At 40.5% G+C, this 22,319-nt stretch overlaps 1 protein-coding gene, 1 non-coding gene and 2 pseudogenes across 2 annotated transcripts in view; 3 read left to right on the top strand and 1 right to left on the bottom strand.

Annotated features, from left to right (window-relative positions):
• The window catches only part of LOC116672880 (NACHT, LRR and PYD domains-containing protein 12), a 769,761-nt gene that overhangs the window by 369,102 nt on the left and 378,340 nt on the right, over positions 1-22,319 (top strand). The gene's annotated exons all lie outside the window — the stretch shown is intronic.
• Positions 1-22,319, top strand: part of LOC116672882 (zinc finger protein 271-like) — a 643,109-nt pseudogene that overhangs the window by 332,723 nt on the left and 288,067 nt on the right.
• Positions 2,336-2,407, top strand: trnaq-uug (transfer RNA glutamine (anticodon UUG)). Its single transcript has one exon. It is a non-coding gene; the product is annotated as a tRNA-Gln (tRNA).
• On the bottom strand, positions 3,446-6,163 carry LOC116672899 (complement C1q and tumor necrosis factor-related protein 9-like; annotated as a pseudogene).

The following is a 22,319-nucleotide window of genomic DNA, read 5'->3' as shown; positions in this document are numbered from 1 at the left end:
GTTTTACAGCAAATTTTCCTGTCAACCCTCGGTGGTTGTACTGGAGGTGATGCCAGTACAACCACCAACAAATGATGTCCTGAGACACTACAGCCTGCGGGGAAGAAAATCAAAGAAAGCCTTCCAGGACCTGGCTGTATGCAGGGTTATAACAGGCAGGTGTTATTTTATTCTTCACATTAGTATTATGCTTAGCTTGGCTGACAAGAGGTTTTAATTTGACTTTTAACTTTGCTTCATTTGGACTTCTACTCTAGCGGCCTGCCAGAAAAACTTCCCTGCGCTGACTGCTGCAGAAGCGGAGGATTTGATTGGGCAAGTTGTGAAGTTTGCCCCACACAGACGGTAAATTGAAGTTCTTCGGCGTGATGTTCATAAAAAATTGCTTTTGTCAATGTGTTCATTCTTAGTATTGCATGTCTAAATTTGTTTATTTCTTATAGGCCAGCTGAGAAGGACTGACCGTGAAACCATGGAGCCCCTTTTTTTATATATTTATATATATTTTCTTTTTTTTATTGACTTATTTTGCACACACTTTACAAACACATCTTTATACATCTTGCACTACATTTACACTACATCCTTATCTTTTTTGTATTTATTTTGTTTGAATATTAAAGTTTTGAAATGCCATCAAGTTTGCCTGTTCATTCATTCTTACTAATATAACTAATTTATGTATGTATGTGTATATACGTACATACACAAAATTGGTATGGGTGGTTGTTTTTTTTTAAAGTTAGGGGAATCCAAAACGAGAACGTTCCCTGAAGGTTAGGTTAGGTTTGGTGGTATATTGGTTAATCAAAAAGGTTTTCTTAAAGTTCTGGGGACATTTGTTTTTGGTAACATCGAACGTTCCCCCAACGTTCTCTAAAGGTTGCAACTTTAGAGAACGTTGGGGGAACGTTCCGAGAACGTTCGCTGTAACTAAAAACTAACGTTCCCTTTACGTTAAGAAAACTTTCCAATTAAAACACCACACAACCAAACCAAACCTTCACGCAATGTTCCCGCAACCAAAAACAAACGTTTCCAGAAAATTGTTAGCTGGGAGAATGCTAAAATGTGTTATAATTCCTTCTAGATTGTGTCTCTGAATAAATGATTGTTTTCTAAGTCATAATTATTAACTTTAGCATTGACTTGACTGTTGAATTCAGTAAGTGCTACTTGTTGTGGCATTTGAACATGACAATGCTACAGACTAACTGATAATAAATGTCATTGTAATCACATTCAGATCACCTCAAATGGAGACACAGATGATTATTGTGTCCATAAGTGCTTCTCTTTGGGGTTGTCTTGGTTTTGAGTTCATCATCAGACACTAACACATGCAGAGGCAGTACATTTCAGCAGCTGTCCACCGCTGGCTAAATAAATAAAAGAATGGGGGTTTTGGAATAGATATTCAGCACTAACTGGTACTTTCTATTGCTGAATTAGCTCTATCTTGAGGAAAAATTAGTTGCACCAAAGAAAGTCATTGGACTCTAATTGACCACTCATAGACTGTTGATGGCATACATTGGGATGATGTTTGTCTATTCATGTAGCCATTCATTACTTACAATAGACAAGACCACTGAAACTTGAAAAAGAAGGTGGAGTTGAGTGGAAATGGCTGCATTCAGTATTTAAGATGGCAAATCTGTGTAAGGAACCACTTCCACTGCAAGCACATTGCCACCCTGGTGACTTTTTTCATGTCTCCATGTCTCCATATATTTGGGCTGACAGTTGAGAAACCTTCCCTTGTTAACTATGACATGGATGACTGAGAACCTACTATATCATGACGTGTTTAATTTACCATGTTATAATTTTTGAGACAGGTCCTACTGAGCATTTGTTGAATCAGTCAGGATGGCCGAGCGTTCCAAGGCGCTGCGTTCAGGTTACAGTCTCCACTGGAGGCGTGGGTTCAAGTCCCACTTCTGATAACTAGTGTTTTCATCTGTAACTAATGTCTTAGACATGATTTTGGGAATAAAGAACATAGTTCTTTGTATTTAAGAAGACATGAATGTGCGCAAGAAACGCAATTGCAAGTACAGCATTTTGTGAGCATCTTTATTGTCAACACATGTAAAGTTACCATGTGTTTGTACACAGTAGACATGTCTACTGCTGTATTCACTGTCTGTGGCAAGTCCTTTAAAACCTGTTCTTGACTTGCTTTTTCCCACATCCTCTGAACGCTTAGCTAACTAAATGACTTAAGTTTGCGAATAATTTTTGCTTTGTTGTAATTGTTGTGTGCCTTCAATAGCACACATGTGGATATTATGAAAGAAACTGTAAAGTAAACACTTGCACCACTTTTAAAGGTTCCATGGTGTAATGGTTAGCACTCTGGACTTTGAATCCAGCAATCTGAGTTCAAATCTCAGTGGAACCTGTTTTTAACCACAGCACAGGTGAAAAAGATCAACCTTTCAACTTTCCACATCTAGTTTAAAGTGAGCTTACGGGTCTAAGAACATAAGCTGTGTTGTCTAGCGATGGTGGTATAGTGTTGAGCATGGCTACCTTCCAAGCAGCTGACCTGAGTTTGATAACCCAGCCATCGCAGTAGTTTTCATTGTGTGGTTACTTGATTTATTTGTCAAGAAATAAACAAAAGGGTTACTTGCCCAACCTTATTTGATAAAATATTAGATCTCTGTTATGGTACAAATAAGGGAGCATATCAATCAATCAAGCTGCCTCCATGAGGATTCACAGACACAGGAAGTGCCTTGAAGACAGTTCTCGTGGTCCAGGTTTCTGTTTTTGGGCCAATGGCGAATGAGGTTTGCCGGTCGAGACCTGACGAGGTTGTGGTTGCTTGGCAACAAACTTCTTGTTTTTAGGCAGCGCCCTCTAACGGCGACCAGTATAACAACAATTTAAATGTTACATATTTAAATATTATAGGCCACTTGCTTCCAATCCCTGTGAAACCAACTCTTTGACATGTGGAAACTGATCTGCGGTTTGAAGTGAGGGGTCAGCTAATCTAGAGACGTGATGTTTACTGGGAAACAGGCACCGTTTGTTTAGGGTTAGAAACCAAAACTACTCATTTAAGGTTAGAAACCTCCTGTTGTGTGCTTCATGTTAGAAAGAGACTGAACCAGACCAGGTCCAGAGAATCTCATGTGGATGTCGTGTAACAGCTTAACTCTCTGACCTTGAGTTTGATTTCAACAAGTTAGAAACTAGAAGAAAGAAACGTTCACAGATGGTTGCAATAATAAATGTTCATGTTGATTTCATTATTTGATTAAAATGACAGAAACAAGAGAGAATCAGAAACATTAACCACTTTATATTTGAAGGAAAAAGACTCCTGTCTACAATTATTACTCATTATTATATTTGGATGCAGGTGAAATCAGATCAAATCTATGAAGACGTGTCTGAGACAACAACAACCTGTCACAGAGTTGCTGTGTCTGTCTCACATGGGGAACAGCAGGTGTCCACTGAAGGTGGTGTGGTGATTGAAGTTGTCAAACACATGACTTGTAGCCGCCAGACGCACAAACACCTTGTCTCCCACCTCCAGCAGCAGGGTGACGCCGTTAGAAGAACTCATGAAATGGCCGGCTGGGACTCGTGTGCCGCAAAAACATTCTCTGAGTTCTTGACCAGGAAAGCTGCTGTACTGCGGCTGTTTGCTGAATTGATATGAAACTCAAAGTGGTACGCTCCTCTCACCGGGGCAGTGAACACACCTGGAGGACGCACAGGACAGATGTTCAGCATCAGGTAGAAACAAGCTGTAATGCTACCCTACAGGACAGATGTTCAGCATCAGGTAGAAACAAGCTGTAATGTTACCCTACAGGACAGATGTTCATCATCAGGTAGAAACAAGCTGTAATGTTACCCTACAGGACAGATGTTCAGCATCAGGTAGAAACAAGCTGTAATGTTACCCTACAGGACAGATGTTCATCATCAGGTAGAAACAAGCTGTAATGTTACCCTACAGGACAGATGTTCATCATCAGGTAGAAACAAGCTGCAATGTAACCCTACAGGACAGATGTTCAGCATCAGGGAGAAACAAGCTGTAATGTTACCCTACTGGACATATGTTCAGCATCAGGGAGAAACAAGCTGTAATGTTACCCTGTAACCCTAAATAGAAATAGATATCTTTTACATATTCAATGTTCATGTTTGTTTTCATATAGAAACTTGATCCATACAGACCATATCAACAATGCTAAATATTGGCATTCTGCCAATACTTTAACCCTAAAATGTGTTGTTAAATCCTAGTAAATGTTAGTTTGTTGTTAGAATATCAGAGCTACCTGTGGTTGAGTTGATATAAAATATATTAATAGAATATCAGAGCTACCTGTGGTTGGGTTAATATAAAATATATTAATAAAATATCAGAGTTACCTGTGGTTGTGTTGTAGGCGTTTCCGATGTTGGTGGGGACGTGTCTGTAGATCAGGGGAGTGTCCGAGGGAACAGGTCCAATATGTAGTTCACCTTCAACCGCTAGAGAGGCTGAGAATGCAACCGGTTGGACTGAGAGAGAGACATAGAGAAAGAGAGAGAGAGAGAGAGAGAGAGAGAGAGAGAGAGAGAGATACAGAGACAGAGAGATTTTGATTTTTCAAGGAACTGTCAATCTATCAATGTTTTATCTCATTTTTTACAAAATAATATGTTTTCAACAGGCCAATAAATAACGTAAATACATACATATACACTTAAGTACATGACACCACCTCCTGAGAAGAGATGAGTTGCTCTCAATAGAGCACAGCACAGCCCACATCCTGATTCTGGCTCTCTTCATGCGAATGAACAGCAGACAATAATACCATCAATGCGTCCACCTTCCTCTTCCTGCTCACATACACAGCGAAAGATAACTCTCCATCTTCTGTAAAATGTCTTCCTATGGAGGCCCTTAAGGACAAATGTTGGTTTTGTCAGTGTCACAGTCCACGTTGTGTGTATAGAAAGCTTTTAGTTTGCTAAACTGTGTCTATTACTGTGTAGATTTCTTCTAAATTCACCTGAAGTTGAAAGTGTTTGGCCACCATATTTTTTTTGTAAAAATTAAATATCTGAATTTAGATCTCTCAGCAGCAGAACGAAAATGATGAGAACAATACCTGGCGGTTGTTCCTTCATCTTGTCCATTTCAGTCTTCATCTTGTCCACTTCAGCCTTCAGCTGGGCTCGTTCTTCAGGATCAGAGACAGTTTCTTTGTTAGCTTCATTTTTCTGAACCTTCAGTTCATTTAGACATTGCTGTACAGCTGCATGGATCAGTTGTCATTTATCAAAGGAATCTCAAACTGTTTTTTTATAATCGATGAATTGGTTTGAGTCATTTTTCAATGTAAAATTGGTAAAACTTGAGTGATGTCAGTTTTTAAAATATGAATATTTTCTAGTCTACAATCTCATCCATTCATCTAGAAGATATTCTACATATTAATCTACAATCTCATCCATTCATCTAGAAGATATTCTACATATTAATCCACAATCTCATCCATTCATCTAGAAGATATTCTACATATTAATCTACAATCTCATCCATTCATCCAGAAGATATTCTACATATTAATCTACAATCTCATCCATTCATCCAGAAGATATGCTACATATTAATCTACAATCTCACCCATTCATCTAGAAGATATTCTACATATTAATCTACAATCTCACCCATTCATCTTGAAGATATTCTACATATTAATCTACAATCTCACCCATTCATCTAGAAGATATTCTACATATTATTCTACAATGAACATAATCAGTAGTCTCAGACCTACTTTGTTCCATTACATAGTAAATACATATTTCTCTCCTTTTGGATATTTCTGCCCTGCTGTGACCCGATGTGAAGAGATCCTGACTGTACCTGTAGCCATGTCGGCCTTCAGCTGGACCAGCGAGGCGGTCATCTCTTTCAGAGCAGCGTAGAGGTCTGAAGGAGTAGGCGGGTTGCTTTCAGAAGTTTCCTGTGCGGAGACGGAGCCGAGCAGCAGCAACAGTGTCAAACTCCCAGAGATCTTCATTTTGTTGTTTTATGGCGTTGTTTTCCTGTCAGGATGCAGCTTCATATCATCTGGTTATGGTGAAGGTCCTTTTATTCAGTCAGGCTGTTGGATTCCAGGAAATGGAGAGGGGGGGGGGGGGGGGCAGTTTGGTTAGTTGGGCTGATAACCTTATGGGGTAAAGTCAGTCAATGGATTTTGGTCTGAAGGTAAACAGTTGGTCAGTTAGTGTAAGAGACTGAGTAAAGGTTCATCCTTTCTGTCTATAAAACTAATGAGTAACAGAGAGGGACAGTTGTTTTCCTCAGAATATACTCAGGACTTTTGAATTCTTGTTATGCTGTTGTAATAAAACACATAACTATAATAAAGAATTTCCCCTCTGGAATAATCATCAGAAACGAGACTACCTCATATTTACAGATTCAGTACAACTTAACCAATGACCTGACATGGTGTATTATCAAATTAATAGCAACCACAACAATTTGTATTTGGCGGAATCATAATTTGTCATAAAAGAACATATGATAACCTACCTGGGAAACTGTTGTACATCTGTTCCACACACACACACATACACAGACACATACACACAAATACACATAAACACACACACACACATACACATACACTGTGCAGGAACATACAGTAGGCTAACGTTACTCGGATTTGGTAAGGACGTCATATTGAGCTTTTTGGGAAACTCTGATCAACGTTTTAACAACATCTCATCCACTCATACCAGGGTTGATATAAAATATTTTAAAAGAATATCAGAACCACCCGTGTTTGAGTTGATATAAAATATTTTAAAAGAATATCAAAGCTACCTGTGGTTGGGTTGTAGGCATTTCCAATGTTGGTGGGGACTTGTCTGAAGACCAAGGTCGTTGACGTGAAAAATGGTCCGATATTTTTTGGGTTACCTCCCCCAACCAGCGATGCTGAGAAGGCAACCCGTGAGACAGAGACAGAGGGAGAGAAAGAGAGAGAGAGAGAGAGAGACAGATAGAGTCGGCCATTTTGAAACACTCTACGAGCTATTACCAAGAAACCCAGACCCAAATCAAAACCAAATTGTAACTAAACTGAATGAACTAGAATCAGCTGTAAAAGACAACCAGAACCCTCTGGACCCCCCATCAATGAACAGGAACTAAGAGTCAACCTCGGGGCCCTAAAACCCAGAAAGGCCAGTGGGCTCGATGGCATCATGAACGAGATGCTGAAATACACAAACCCTCAATTCCAACTGGCCGTTCTGAAACTCTTTAACTTGATTCTGAGTGAAGGTTACTTCCCTGACACCTGGAACCACGGTCTCATCACACCAACACACAAGTCTGGAGATACATCTGACCCAAATAATTACTGAGGCATCTGTGTGAACAGTAACCTGGGGAAGCTCTTCATCATCATCATCATCATCACTTCCAGACTCAGAACCTTCCTTACCAAACACAACGTCTTGAGTAAAAGTCAAATTGGATTTGTACCAAAACACCGCACTTCAGATCATATTTACACCCTACACACCCTGATAGACAAACACGTTCACCACAACTACAACAACATCTACGCATGTTTCATAGATTTCAAAAAGGCATTTGACTCTATTTGGCACAACGGTCTATTCTACAAAGTTATTGAGTCTGGTGTAGGGGGAAAAACATATGACATCATTAAATCTATGTACACTAACAATAAATGTAGTATTCAAATTGACAAAAACAGAACAACATTCTTCAGTCAGCAGCGTGGCGTGAGACAGGGATGCTGTCTGAGTCTCACTCTATTCATCATCTATATTAACCAACTGGTCTCTATGCTGTCTAAGTCCAACTCAGAGAGAGAGCAGTGCTATCTGACCCTAAAGAGAGAGAGAGAGAGAGAATACAGAGTGGCAGACTACCTGACCACAGTTACTGATGTCACACTAAAAACTACGTTAACCAGGTACAGACTCAGCAAGACAACCTGGCCATTGAGACAGAGAGAGAGAGAGTCAGAGAGAGAGAGAGACCAAGGACAGACTAAGTGAGACAACTTTACCATTGACACAGAAGAGAGAGAGAGAGAGAGAGAGAGAGAGAGAGAGAGAGAGAGAGAGAGAGAGAGAGAGAGAGAAAGAGACCAAGGACAGATCCAGTTAGACAACCTGGCCATTGAGATGGATTTGATGGATTAGGAGGAGAATGACCCACAAGCCATCTCTCGGATGAACAGCTGACTTCTGACCCACAGTGTCAGGTTCAGTTCTGGTCCATAACCCAGTAACACGGTCTCTACAGCACCTGCTCATTGGTTTCACTTATTATTCCACTTATTTAGTATTATTCATCATTCTCATTCTCATATCTCTCTTATTTGTTATTCATTCATCATTCTCATTTTCTATTTCAGAACTGTCCATAATGTTCATACTGTTCATGTTGTAATATAATAACATAATACTATTTATCCCAGTATCCTTGCACTATGCTCCACATTTAAATAACTGTATTGATCTCTTCATTGCACTCATGAGCAACAATGCTCCAAAGAAAAATTCCTCGTATGTGTCCTCATACCTGGCGAATTAAGCTGATTCGGATTCTGATTCTGAGAGCTGCAGTCTAGCAGCACAGTATGTCTTTACTTGTCTCCCCCCCCCCCCCCCACACACACACACACACACCTGTAATGTTGTCATGTTGATGCTGATATGATTGTTGATGTAAATGTGATCAATGTCTCCCTGTGTATGTGCTTTAACAATACTGTATGTCACTATGGGAATGCTAAGAAAGCTTCATTACGTTGGATTGAGAGAGAGAGAAAGCTGCTTCAACATCAGTCTTCTGCTGGTCCACATCAGTCTTCTGCTTGTCCACATCAGTCTTCTGCTGGTCCACATCAGTCTTCTGCTGGTCCACATCAGTCTTCTGCTGGTCCACATCAGTCTTCTGCTTGTCCACATCAGTCTTCTGCTTGTCCACATCAGTCTTCTGCTTGTCCACATCAGTCTTCTGCTGGTCCACATCAGTCTTCTGCTTGTCCACATCAGTCTTCTGCTTGTCCACATCAGTCTTCTGCTGGTCCACATCAGTCTTCTGCTGGTCCACATCAGTCTTCTGCTGGTCCACATCAGTCTTCTGCTTGTCCACATCAGTCTTCTGCTGGTCCACATCAGTCTTCTGCTGGTCCACATCAGTCTTCTGCTGGTCCACATCAGTCTTCTGCTTGTCCACATCAGTCTTCTGCTTGTCCACATCAGTCTTCTGCTGGTCCACATCAGTCTTCTGCTTGTCCACATCAGTCTTCTGCTTGTCCACATCAGTCTTCTGCTGGTCCACATCAGTCTTCTGCTGGTCCACATCAGTCTTCTGCTGGTCCACATCAGTCTTCTGCTTGTCCACATCAGTCTTCTGCTGGTCCACATCAGTCTTCTGTGCTTGACTTGCAAAATCCGAGACAGTGTCTTTGTCAGCTTCATTTGACTGCAGCTTGAGTTTATTTTGACGTTTTCTTTAGAGCTTCATGAATCATAAATAAATCTCAAAGTATTTTGATAATTGATCAATTCGGTCTGAATTTGTTGAATATGAATATTTTCTAGTCTCTTCTCTCCTCTGTGATAGGAAACTGAATATCATTGAGATGACAAAACGAGACATTTGAGGACGTCATCTTGGGCTTTTTGGGAAACTCTGATCAACGTTTTAGAGACAGAACAACAGCTTCATGTTGGTCCAGGCCGTCTGTAACCTGTGTGTGTTTTATATATAGGACTACAGCAGACAGGTGTGCGTGTTTATATAGAAGACTACAGCAGACAGGTGTGTGTGTTTATATAGAACACTACAGCAGACAGGTGTGTGTGAACACTTACCAATCATACGTCAGCATGAAGAACAAAGACAGGAAGTAGATTAATCTAATGTTGAACTTATTTCCTCTACAGTAGAAAACATTCATATGAATCCATTTTAAAGGGAAACTTCTGGATTCTTCTACCTTCACTTCCCCATGTTGGGGTGTCTGGTAGAGCAGTGTGGAGATGTGTGTGTTGGTTTTGAAGATGATCTGTTTCCATCTTGCCTTGAAGACACAGTTCTCGTGGTCCAGGTTTCTGTTTTTGGGCCAATGGCGAATGAGGTTTGCCGGTCAAGACCTGACGAGGTTGTGGTTGCTTGGCAACAAACTTCTTGTTTTTTAGGGAGCGCCCTCTAACGGGGACCAGTATAACAACAATTGAAATGTTACATATTGTTGGAGCTAAATCCTGCTCCATTCTCAGGGTTCTCAGGGGATATCCTAGAGACAAATACAGAGTCAACCTAACACGGCTCTCCCCCAAATTTGTCTGACTCTCTGGCTCTTGGACCCCTAGTCTTATCCACAAAGGGTGGGGTCTTTAGAGCACAGTGATGTGTGTGTGTGTGTGTGTGTGTGTGTGTGTGTGTGTGTGTGTGTGTGTGTGTGTGTGTGTGTGTCTATTCGTTATCTTTCAATTGGAATGTGACTTAAGGTTTATGACCCTCAGTTCAGGAAAAGATCAGTGGGGGTGAAAGAGACTGAAACCAGACTCAGGAAGCATCCCTATCAATCAATTCTGCTTCTGACACATTTAGGAGAGCTGGATTATAACAAAATATACCAGAACATCTTATATTATGAAACAGAAATATTGCAAAACAACTCAATGTGACAAACAACAAACAACAAACTATATACTTATAACAACAAACTTAATACATGACCACCATGTCTTCATTTATGCTGAAATAATGCTTTTACCTTTTAGCTTGAATGTATAAATGCAAATCACACATAATGTTTAAGCACATATAACATTTTAAATTCCAATATTTCCCTCTTTTGGTCTCACCTTTCGTGAGACCACCTTCATGGAGATCCTTTTCAGTGAACACAATGAAATGACAAACATCCCAGCATTAATCATGGAGCACCCCGGAACAAAACAAGGAGTTTTACACTCCCTCTTTTTATCTCACTCTGTGAGATTACCACCTAAATGTTTACTCATCCTGTGAACAGATCATAATGTCGTCAACATATTAAATCACAGTACTTTCCAATACCTGATCCATCCCTACCAAATCATCTTTTAACACTTTATTGACAATGTGAAGACTGTTTAATCCATCTGTATTAACATAGTTGCCACCGATCTTACTTGAAACTATAACAAGAAATTTAATGCCAATGTTACAAAATTTTATAAGACCCCAAAAAATTTAATTTTCCATTCCAAATTGCTTATATCTTTGAGACACGTTTTAACCCGTCATACATGTTTGTTTACATGAACTTTACCTAATTTGTAGAGTAAAAATAAGTTATTGTTCCCAGTATTTTATGTGTGTTTGTTTTTAGAATGCGAGTCTGTAAGTACAACCGGCCCTTCACTTGTGCATCCGAAGTACCAGAACCAGGATGGTCTCTCACTCCTCCCTTCTCCTTCTCAATCCATCTGCTGCTCGTTGGTCTGTATCTCCAGATAAGATCAAGTATCTTTGTTTTATGATGTAGCAGATCTCAGGGTCACATGGTTGACCCCTGCAGAGCCCTCTCACCTCAGCATCAGCAAGGCCCCCGACAGAGTATGTGGACCCCACTCCTTGCTCTGCGGTCCAGCACAGCACATTTACAGATGTTGCAATCATTATCAAATGTTTAGCCCTGGTCCACTTTCAAGTCACTTTGGGCCAAGAATCGCAGCCAGACCATGAACCTTTATGGTCTCTAGCTGTGCTGTGGTCTGAGGTGCTGTGATGGTTGTTGTTAGTCTTCTGGTCCAGTTTGTCACTGATCCCGCAGCTGGAGGAGCGAGATGGACCTGGTTCTGACACAACGAGGCACTGTGTGGCACAAAACATTATCTTTTTCTTTTATCAATACTCATTTAGTGCATGTCACTCATTATTATAAAATAACATTTCTTTCCCTCTTGCTGGTTGAACTCTATAAAATCCATACAAACATTCTAAAGAGAAAAACTAGTTTTGGAACTCATCTCTTCTAAGCCTCAGTTTACATTACGGGTTATGTTTCCGCACAAATTAAAACAAAATCGTAGAGTAGTCTTAATATCCTTAATGCTATGGACACTGTATTAGTGCTACTGTATCCCTCTTTTTGAGTTATGTCTCCTACAGCATACCTATTCATAATTATGTAGTAGATTTAGCCATTAACACACTGTCTTGCATTACAGGCTTCATCTTGATCTTAAAAGCAACAAAACAAAAAGTCGAAAAAGAAAAAGAAAAGAATCACCCAAATAAAATGTTTCAACATTAACTTAATAGTTTAAACAGTTTGTCATATAAAAACTCAAAATACAAACAAAATCCACAAACAAAATTAAGCTTCACTAAAAGCTCATTTTAACACCACATCAAATACACTTAGAATGGAATCTCATATCAGCTTGGATCTTATCTCAACCAATAAACTTAGATGACTTATAACAAAAAGAATGTTTCTTTAATTTTCTATTTTCAAGTTGCAACAAAACATTTGTACTAATTAATGTCTAATGTGTTCTTTATGACCTGTAGTCCTAGTAACAGTAGAACCCACTTTATCACCTAGTGGATCAGTCTATCCAGTTTGTTACCTGATATGAGAACATATCTCATTATACTGCGTAATGTATGATCAAAATCTTCACTTAGCGGCAGGTCTACTGCAACCCCTCTTTACTTTATGCACAACTTTATTTTTTTTTTTTACCTTAACCTCCTCTATACTTGTGTGTGTTTTCTTGAAAGAACCCACACTTCAGCTGTCCTCTAGACCTCTGGAAAGAAAGATTTCTCTCCTTTTTTCTTTTCACTTTACTTCAAAGAAGTCCTAATCTAGGACATTAATTTCAAAAACGTTACAACAGTAGGGTCAGCCATAGTAATAGAAAGAAATATCATTTCACTGTTCTAAGTTTAAAGTCCCAGTTCCAAACTGTAAATATCTTTGTATTTCTGTTACCAACAAAATTCCCCTAAGATATCGCCCAATTAAGAAAAGTGAATTTTTCAAAACAATAATTAACTTAATTTTGATTCTTCGTTTACCTGCATCTTCCTCTTTCTCACAACAACATCATTCTTAGTGTTATCAGATCTGTTTTCTTTAAATTTAACCCTTGTGTTACCTTATTCCCTGCAGAGGCATTTTGGTTTGTTACTTTTTTTTAAATGAGGTTTCTTATCTGTGTTTTTTACAGCCCCCTCTGTGGAAGGGTCAAAAGGGGAGCATCCCCCTTCCTCCACTTCAACTCATGTTAACATAGAATGTTTACATAAGCATTTCTCTTTTAGTTATTCTCCATTATTTTCTTTACCAACATTAGTAGGACACTGCAAAACCCTTAAGTCCCATACATTAAAACTTCTGTTATATAAGATGGATCCCACATTGGATTGACTACTTTTATCTCTTTGTTTTTGTTTTTAAACCGAATGTTCCCTCATTTAAATCTAAATTATTTTTCTTAAACCGTTACACTATTTCCCTCTATTTCCCTAGATGGACTTTTCTCAGCCTCCTTCAGTACCACTAAGATCTGAAAGGACATTCTGCTATAATTTTGATCCATCTTCAAATTTCAGACATACAAGACAAGACATACAGACATACATATAAACATTTATCAACTGTACCCAATCTGAACATTGAGTCACTATGTCCCTCCATCAAATACACTAAACCTTCTATGTCTTATTTCTTACTTTCCTTCTTTTTTTTTTTTTTCTTGTGAAATCATAAATTTTACATTTCTTTTCCTTCATTCTACCAGATCTCAGACATAATCTCATCTACTACCTTTGAACACCTCTCTCCACTTACTCAGATACTTATATTGCAACAATGGTTTAATTACTACATGAGTCAACACTTCTCTACTGCTTTCTCCTCTCTGTAACTATACCCTTGCTTCTATATAACCCACTTTTTCCTTCTTTCCCTCATTCTTACAACACCCTCTCTCTCTGTCTCTTTTCTGTATGTTTTTTCCTTTTTTCCTTCCTTTTGAATGAGCTAGCCTCTGAGCCTGGCTGCATTTGCTGTCTCAATGCAGAATCCTGATATTTTACTGTCCCTTCGCTCTCGCTTCGCAGCAGCTGTCTGTGAGTGGAGAGGGGCTTAGGGCTCTGGGGCACGCATTTTCTCATCTCTTTGCGCACAATCACTGCCCCTTTATGTATGTTTACTACTGGATAAATTCCATGTGTGCCAAACGGAGAATATGGTGGTGGTCTTATGTCTAGATTTTCTGGAAATGACTGATCATTTTTCTGTCCCTGTGTTTTATCAACCCTGTCTTCCTTATCTTGGGTCCCGAGTGTCCCTTATGGGGTGTGCTGCTCCCTGCATGAGCATTAAAAGACCGTGGAGAACAGCATGTTTACATCCTACCTTCATTATTTTATTTCTCAATTTGGCACGTAATATGAGACCCACGTTTTTGGCATCGTCCTCTAATTGAGTTATATCATCCTGTAATTTATGCATTCCGTCCCACAGGGGACAGAACAACGGCTTCTCAATATGTGTTAAACTTTTTGTACTACAGGATCTAAAATGTCCTGTGCTTGTTTTAAGCACACATCCTGGTCTTTTGGAGTGCTCGCGACGTTACCACGGTTTATACGGTCCTGATTTCAACAGACCCTCCTCCTGTGTCTTAGCTTCCGCCATACTATTCCCTTTTTTTAAATTTTTATTCATTTTTCAGACTACTTTCGTTTCTATTATCCAATGTAGAAACTACGTTCACGTTTCCCGAACGCTACGCCTTCATGTATCCCCTTGTTTGAAATACACTACCCTTCATCTGATTCACCAGACTACTTTCATTTCTACGGCCCAATTTAGAAACTACGTTCACCCTCCGGATCCTACACCTTCATGTATTTCTCTTTAAATACACTACCCTTCATCTGCTTCATAGGCCTACACAGACTACTTTCATTTCTATTTCCCAATGCAGAAACTACGTTCATGATCCAGATGTTACCCCTTCATGTATTTATTTTAAATACATTACCCTTCATCTGCTTCATGCACAGACTACTTTCATTCCTTTATCCCAATTCAGGAACTACGTTCACGTCTCTTGGAGGCTACACCTTCATGCATTTATATTTGAAATACATTACCCTTCGTCTGGTTTACTAACTACTACTCTTCCCGCTACTAATGTTCCAATTAAGCGGTGCCCTTCATGCTCTACTTTATGGAGAAATATCCCGCGCGTGATATCCCCCTGTAAGCACTACATCTTCGTACCTATTTTTTGCAAGTACTACGTTTTCACACATTAAAATTTAAAACTTTTTCACACATCAACATCTTATCAAATTTGTCAATTATAGCACCTAGGATACAGGCACGTTCCACATTCAGATTTTGTACATGTCCAATACTGCAGATTTGGTATTAACAGGTTCTGCTTTACCTTTCCTTAGTGCCCGGGCTGAATGTGGAGACGCATCTCGTCCTAGTTGTTCACTTACTCAAGGATGGGTCCGTGCCTTCCTCGAGCCCCACGTTGGGCGCCAAATTGTTGGATGTAAATCCTGCTCCATCTCAGGGTTCATTCAATTAGTAGTCAAAATCTCAGATGTGGATGTGTGAATCCATTTTATTACATAGGATATCCTAGAGACAAATAGAGAGTCAACCTAACACGGCTCAACCCCAAATTTGTCTGACTCTCTGCTCCTGGACCCCCTGGTCTTATTCACAAAGGGTGGGGTCTCTTGGCCACAGTGGTGTGTGTGTGTGCCTATTCGTTATCTTTCAATTGGAATGTGACTTAAAGTTTATGACCCTCAGTTCAGGACTGGCAAAGCAAAAGATCAGTGGGCCATAAAGAAGAACATCATCAATTCAACTTCTGACACATTTGTAGAGCTGGATTATAACAAAATGTAACAGAACATCTTATATTATAAAACAGAAGTATTGCAAAACGTCTTAATGTAACAAACAACAAACAACAAACTATATACTTATGACAACAAACTTAATGCATGACCAACATGTCTTCATTTATGCTGAAATAATGCTTTTACCTTTTGACTTGAATGTATAATGCAATCACCCACAATGTTTAAGCACATATAACATTTTAAATTCCAACAATGCGCATTAAATGTAATCAAGGTTTGATTACCCTGGCCTGGGACTGCAGTGACGTCATTTCAACTGTTTTTTTACTCGTACCCGTAAACTTGAATTCGTGTTCACACTCAAGAATTCGTAGTCGTAGAAATAGAGTTGTACTCATGAATGTTTACAGTCATAGCTTTTAGAGTCACACTCACATAAAAACACACGCATGAAAACCTAATTTTGCGTGCCTATGTAATTTATGCACAAATGTATAAAAATACGAATATGAATTTAAAAATATGAATATGAATACATAAAGTTACGCATACATCTTTTTGATAGTGTTCTTACTCCATAGGTGTTGCCCGTCTCACCTACATATTGCAAATAGCATTGTTGGCATCTAATCAAATAGATACAGTTTTTTGTGTGGACATTCGTGTGGTTTTGTGTTGTAAATACCTCTTTGGTGGTCTGGTTTTGGACCGTTCTGTAGTTTCTGTAAAAATCATCCAGAATTCTGGTTTTAGGTGGGTTCAATGGTCTCAGTTTGGACCTGACCAGAAGGTCCTGCAAGTTCCGATTCCTCCTATAAGCTGCTATGAGCCTGTATTCCTTTAAAAAAGTGTTTCCTCCTGAGTGAACAAAGTTATTTTTTAGCTTCCTAACAAAGTTGACATTGGCCTGTGAATAGGTGACAATGATAGGGAGTAAGGAGTCCAAGCAAATGGGTTTGGTGACCTCAAAAGTCCTGAGAGCCCTGCGTAGCATAGTGAACGTGTATCCCCTGTTTAAAAGGGAGGAGAAGAGGGTTTTAACTGTCTTTTTGAAATCTTACTGTCTAGTAAACATTCTCTTGAATTTTAGCAACTGAGATTTGACTAGGCCCGCAAAGGTGTGTCTTGGATGGTAACTGGTCCTGTACAGAAGTGAGCGGCTGTCTGTCTTTAAAAAATACTTTGACATCCAATTTGGATTTTTCATTAAAATTTGGACCTTTAAAGGTGGTTGTATCAAGGAAATCAATTGAGTCCAAGCTGAGTGTGGCTGTGAGTTTAATCGAATCTCTATGTTGGTTTAGTATGTCGAGAAATTGGGTTTTGGGCAGGAAGCCAGTGCGCCCATCTCCCACTCTGCCATAAAGATATCTGCGTAGCCAGTTGCAAAAGTTTTTCCCATAGCGGTACCCTTGACCTGTAGATAGAAATTCCCGTCAAATTCAAAGTTGTTTTTGGTAAGGTTGATCTCTAATAACTGTAAAATTTCTTTATCTGGTCTCCTGATGTCTGGGTATTTTTTTGGAAAATATTTTTTACTGCTGTCAATCCTTCCAGCGTGTCAATATTAGTGTAGAAGCTTGAAACATCTAATGAAAATAGAACGGCTTGTTTGGGAATTTCCAGGTTTTTAATTTTATCTACAAAGTCATAAGTATCTTTAATGTAACTCTCATGTCGTGTGGATAGCGGGTTCAGATAGTGATCTATGAACTTGGCTGTGTGATATGTTTCACTATTACAATCTGACACGATCGGCCTTCCAGGAGGTATCTTAAAGGGGACACTCCATTTCTCACCTGGCTTGTGTATTTTCGGTAGCATGTAGAAACGGCGTGCTCTGGGTTCTACGTCACTCAGGAGGAAACTCTTTTGTTTGCTGTTTATAAACCTTTTATCACACAGAGAAGTGAAATTCTTTTCAACCACAGGAACAGTATCTTTATAAATGGGTTGGTCTAGTTTTATGTCCTAATTGCCATCTCCCAATTGTCTATATCCTTCATACAGATAGCCTTTTCTGTCCATGATCACCACAGCACTGCCTTTATCTGCTGGCTTCACCACAATGTCATTGTTTTGGCAGAGTTGTTCCAGTGCTAAGGACTCAAATTTGGACAAGTTGGGCTTGGCCCAACCAGCTCCTTACTGGTATTGAAAAGTACCTAAATCCAATTGAATGAGTTGAGCAACTTCAGGTGGGAGCTGAGCAGTGGCAGGTGACGAGGTGGACCTGTGCATGAATGGCAGTTGTACAGTTTCCAGTTGACCATCATAAAACACTGCTAACTTCAAATGTCTGTGATATTCATGCACATCAAGTCTCAGGTTGTCTCTGGAATTTTTAGAACTCTGCTTGGAGGTAGAAGGAATAAAAGTTAGTCCCTTGTTTAGCAAATCAGTTTGTGCTGCAGTCAATGTGAGGGCTGTGGAGAGGTTAGTGACAGTTTCCAACCCCGTTGACTCACAAGGTTTCACGGGGACATGGTGTTAAAATGGGTTTGCCAGTGGGTGAACATGTGTCCAGCAGCAAGGTCAGTCCAATGAATATGGTCTTTTTCTGTCGAGAAAAGGTTTCTGGACAGTTGTGGTATGTGGTCTTCGTAGCAAACAAGATCGTCGTTAAAAGACCTCAAATTCTCCTGCTCTGTGTGTGGGAGAGATCTAGAGAAGTTAAGTATGGGGACCAAGACTCAAGCTTTGGGGTAGGCAATATTGGCCATATGAACAGCCTTCTTCCGCTGTGAGGTTGTGATTTTTTTTCTGCATCATTGTTTCTGTTATTAATGCCAAATGATAAAATCACTCTCTCAACTGCCGATGAGACCGGAGTGCGAGCCAGAATGGCTTCAGCATGTTTAAATGTAGCTCCTGGAAAGCTCTCAATCTGAATGTGTGGTTCTTTATGTGGTGGGATTCTAGCTAGGTTCGAGTCACCCATAATTAACCACTTCCTGTTTGCTACTAGTGACCAGTCAGTCATCTTGTTAGTTACTGGAGCATGTCTGCTTGGTTTGAACACCAACGATTGTTGTATGGGTGTGGTGAAAGGCAGGATGCTCTGGACTCGTGGTGCAAGGGGAAAACTGCCTTTGCCATCTGCGTCTGTGATCCTGTCAGTTGTCTTACCCACTGAGGTTTGCTTGTCCTGGATCTCCACGTCCACACTGTGGAGTCTAGGTGGGATAAGGTTGGTGCAGCGAGGGTCCATCAGGGTCTCCGGAGAGGAGGCTAGAGTCTGTTGCCCAGCGAGAGGGGAAGGGATAGAAGGGGAGGAGAGGGAATCAGGGAAAAAAAGGGGGGTGGGAAGAAAGGGAAGAAGAGGGTGAAGGTTGTGGGGGAGGAGGGGGTCGGGAGGGAGTGGAGGGCGCTGAGTGCTGTCGTGGCTCGTCCTGGTGTTGTTCTCCTGTAAGCCCCATCTGATGTTTGAGGACTCGTGGAGTGAGGCGGGGAGCCTGATGTATTTCAACCGTCACCTGTTGTCTCTCGGTTGTCGGTGCAGGTCTCATGGTGCGCTGTGGTGGTCTGGGCTGACGCTGCGGTAACTGCCGCCCAGGTGCTGGGGGCGTCTCCTTCGTGATGGCCGTGATGACGTTGTGCTCGTCCAGGGGAAGGGGGGGTGGTGGTGGAGGGTGAGGGTCCGGTCAGCATTGACAGGTAGCCCATTATGTATCTGACAAGCTTGGAATGGTTATCTTCCTCTCCCCCATTGCAGGATACCCTTTCTACAAAACATGGAAAAATACAGTATATACAGTTAAGAATAACTTAAAATCTACTAAAGAAGAAAAAATATAATGTAAATTAAAACTGTAAGCAGTGATGAACCGGCCCTCGCTAACCTGCACACGTCGGGGTTATTGGCAGACGTTTCTCCTTGCAACCGCGCATTTGCACATCACTCAGACACTGAAAGTCGTCCCCAAGAAAAGGGAACTCCCTGCTGAGTTCAATGATACCTTACACAAGACTATATGTCATATAGTTCATTATCTGTGAACGGGGGTGTGGCCGCATCATAGGGGGGGGGGTCAAACATCACCGTTGGAAAAAGGAAGTCTCTGCTGAGTTCATTGATACCTCACACATGACCTTAAATGGGTCACCAGATATGAAAGGGGGTGTGGCTTAAGCATAGTTTGAACCCAAAACACAAAGGCGGCGAGATAAAAGTCAGGAAGTTTGACTAACTGCGAGGTCATAACTCTGTAGTGAAATGCAATGGCAAATTCCCCCAAAATAATATTGTGATGTCTTCTTCTTGTTGTCTTAGTGTCTTGTCTACAGGTGTGTCAGGAGGCCTCATGAGCTGTACCTGTGGGCAGGTGTCCAGTAAAATGGCTGCTAGAGGGCCGTTCTTACTGCATCACAGCACTCAGACACTCCAACACCCAGCATCCATCATTACTGACCACTGCCTTGGTTCCATCTCACTCTGTGTCTTTGGGTAATAGGCTCTATGCACAATCACTTCCGGGTTTGTCTCAGCCCGCTCATTCACTTCCGGTGCTGCGCTGAAAGCCGTGTTTACATTCTGTGGAGATAATGGCGAACTACACCCGCTGTTTACAAGAACTGCCTAAGGTTGAAGTGAATGATGTTAACACCATTGTGAGGCAGTTTGCTGTTACACCTAAGAGCAAGAAAGAGAAGGGATTTAAATTATATATTTCAAGCTACATTGACAACGTTGAGGGTGAGTAACGTTATTTTCTCATATCATGCTAAATTGGACTAAAGTTAGCGAATCGGTTTCTAATATTGTTGTCTCCGTTTCTGACGTAAATTTGAAAATTGCTTGTTTATGCGATCTAATTGTTGCATACAAATTGTGCAATATGATTGTTACTGACTGAGTAATTTCTCAGTTTCCAGTAAAGATCAGTTGTAAGGAGAGATCAGCGTGAGGGCGACATGTTTCAGGTCGATGAGGAAGTCAGAGAAGCCCCATAGATTAAGAGTAGGAGAACATAAAAGACAGCTGATCTCTAAATGAAAATATGGGTTCATAAGTGTTTTAAATTATTTAGAATCTATTTACAAATAACATTAACAATTTAATTGTCTTTACAGATTGTATTAAAAGACTCTCGTCCTGTAACACTGTCACAGAGTAGTTGTTCTTGTGTTGCTGGGACAGCAATGTGCAACCACATTGTTGCACTACTCTACCAAACAGCCCACTACTCACAGCTTGGCATCAGTGCAGTTCCTCCAGTTCACAGCTGTACTGAAACGGAGCAGAGCTGGCATAAACCTAGAACAATGGTAATTCTAAATGAATTTGCTAATACAAAATATATAAAAATACAACTACTGGAAATGCAATAAACTAATAAATACAATGAGCATTTTTTTTATATATAGGGAGTCAAGCCAGGTCCTGTCAATAAAATGGTGGTTCTGTCTGCAAGACCCAAAGAGAGGAAGCTTGCTGAGGGTTTAAGGTACAACGCAAACATTTCACTCTAAAGATGAATGTAGTTTAAAATTAAAAATATGAAAGATTAGACAGAATAAAATCTAGAAAAAAAGTGCTTTTTGTTTAAAACTTTTCTTTTCATTTCAGGAGTACCCTTTACAAGGGTGTCACCAGTGAGCTGCCTGACCTCTCAGTCCTCCAAGTAGCAGAGGCATATAAGGACTACGCCAGTGCTGTAGCTCCTCCAGTCACCACTATCAGGATGTCACATGAGGATTCTTTGGTGGATTCTGCCTTTGGTAAAGTTCAGTATGGAAGTGTGCTGTCATACCAGCAGCCAGCTGCAACAACATGCAACATTACTCACTATCAAGATGCCCCACCACCGCCACCTCTGCCACTAGTTGGTTACAGCCTTGACACATCTGTTTGCTTGTTTGTCCATAGCAAACATGGACAACCACACATGACGTCACTGGCAGTAACCTTAGATATGGCTCACAAAATAGAGCATGCCACCAAAGAACAGAGTGCATCACATGCTTGGCACTCGGTCCGAAAACCCCGGGTAACAGCGTCACGTTTTAGGGAGGTTTGTCATGTGCGTGGACAGAGCTCGGCTGAACACCTGGCTGAAAGAATCTACAAAGGAACTTGCCAGACAGCAGATATGAAGAGGGGGCTTGAAATGGAATCTGCTGCAATTGAGGAATACTGCCTGCTGCGAGAGGTGAACTACCACACTTGTGGGTTCTTAATTCACCCCGATGCACCTTGGCTGGGGGCCTCTCCTGATGGGATTATTTTTGACCCTAAAGAGTATCATGTTTTTGGACTTTTGGAGATAAAATGTCCCAATGTCAAAAGTTACGTGGACTGTCCTTACCTTAAATTTCACAATGGCACACCAGAACTGAAACAACAGCATGCATACTTTTGGCAAGTTCAAGGACAAAT

Source organism: Etheostoma spectabile, chromosome 23, assembly GCF_008692095.1.
Source record: "Etheostoma spectabile isolate EspeVRDwgs_2016 chromosome 23, UIUC_Espe_1.0, whole genome shotgun sequence".
NCBI lineage: Eukaryota > Metazoa > Chordata > Actinopteri > Perciformes > Percidae > Etheostoma > Etheostoma spectabile.
The sequence above is the reverse complement of the archived record's forward strand: the minus strand, read 5'-3'. Positions and strand labels throughout refer to the sequence as shown.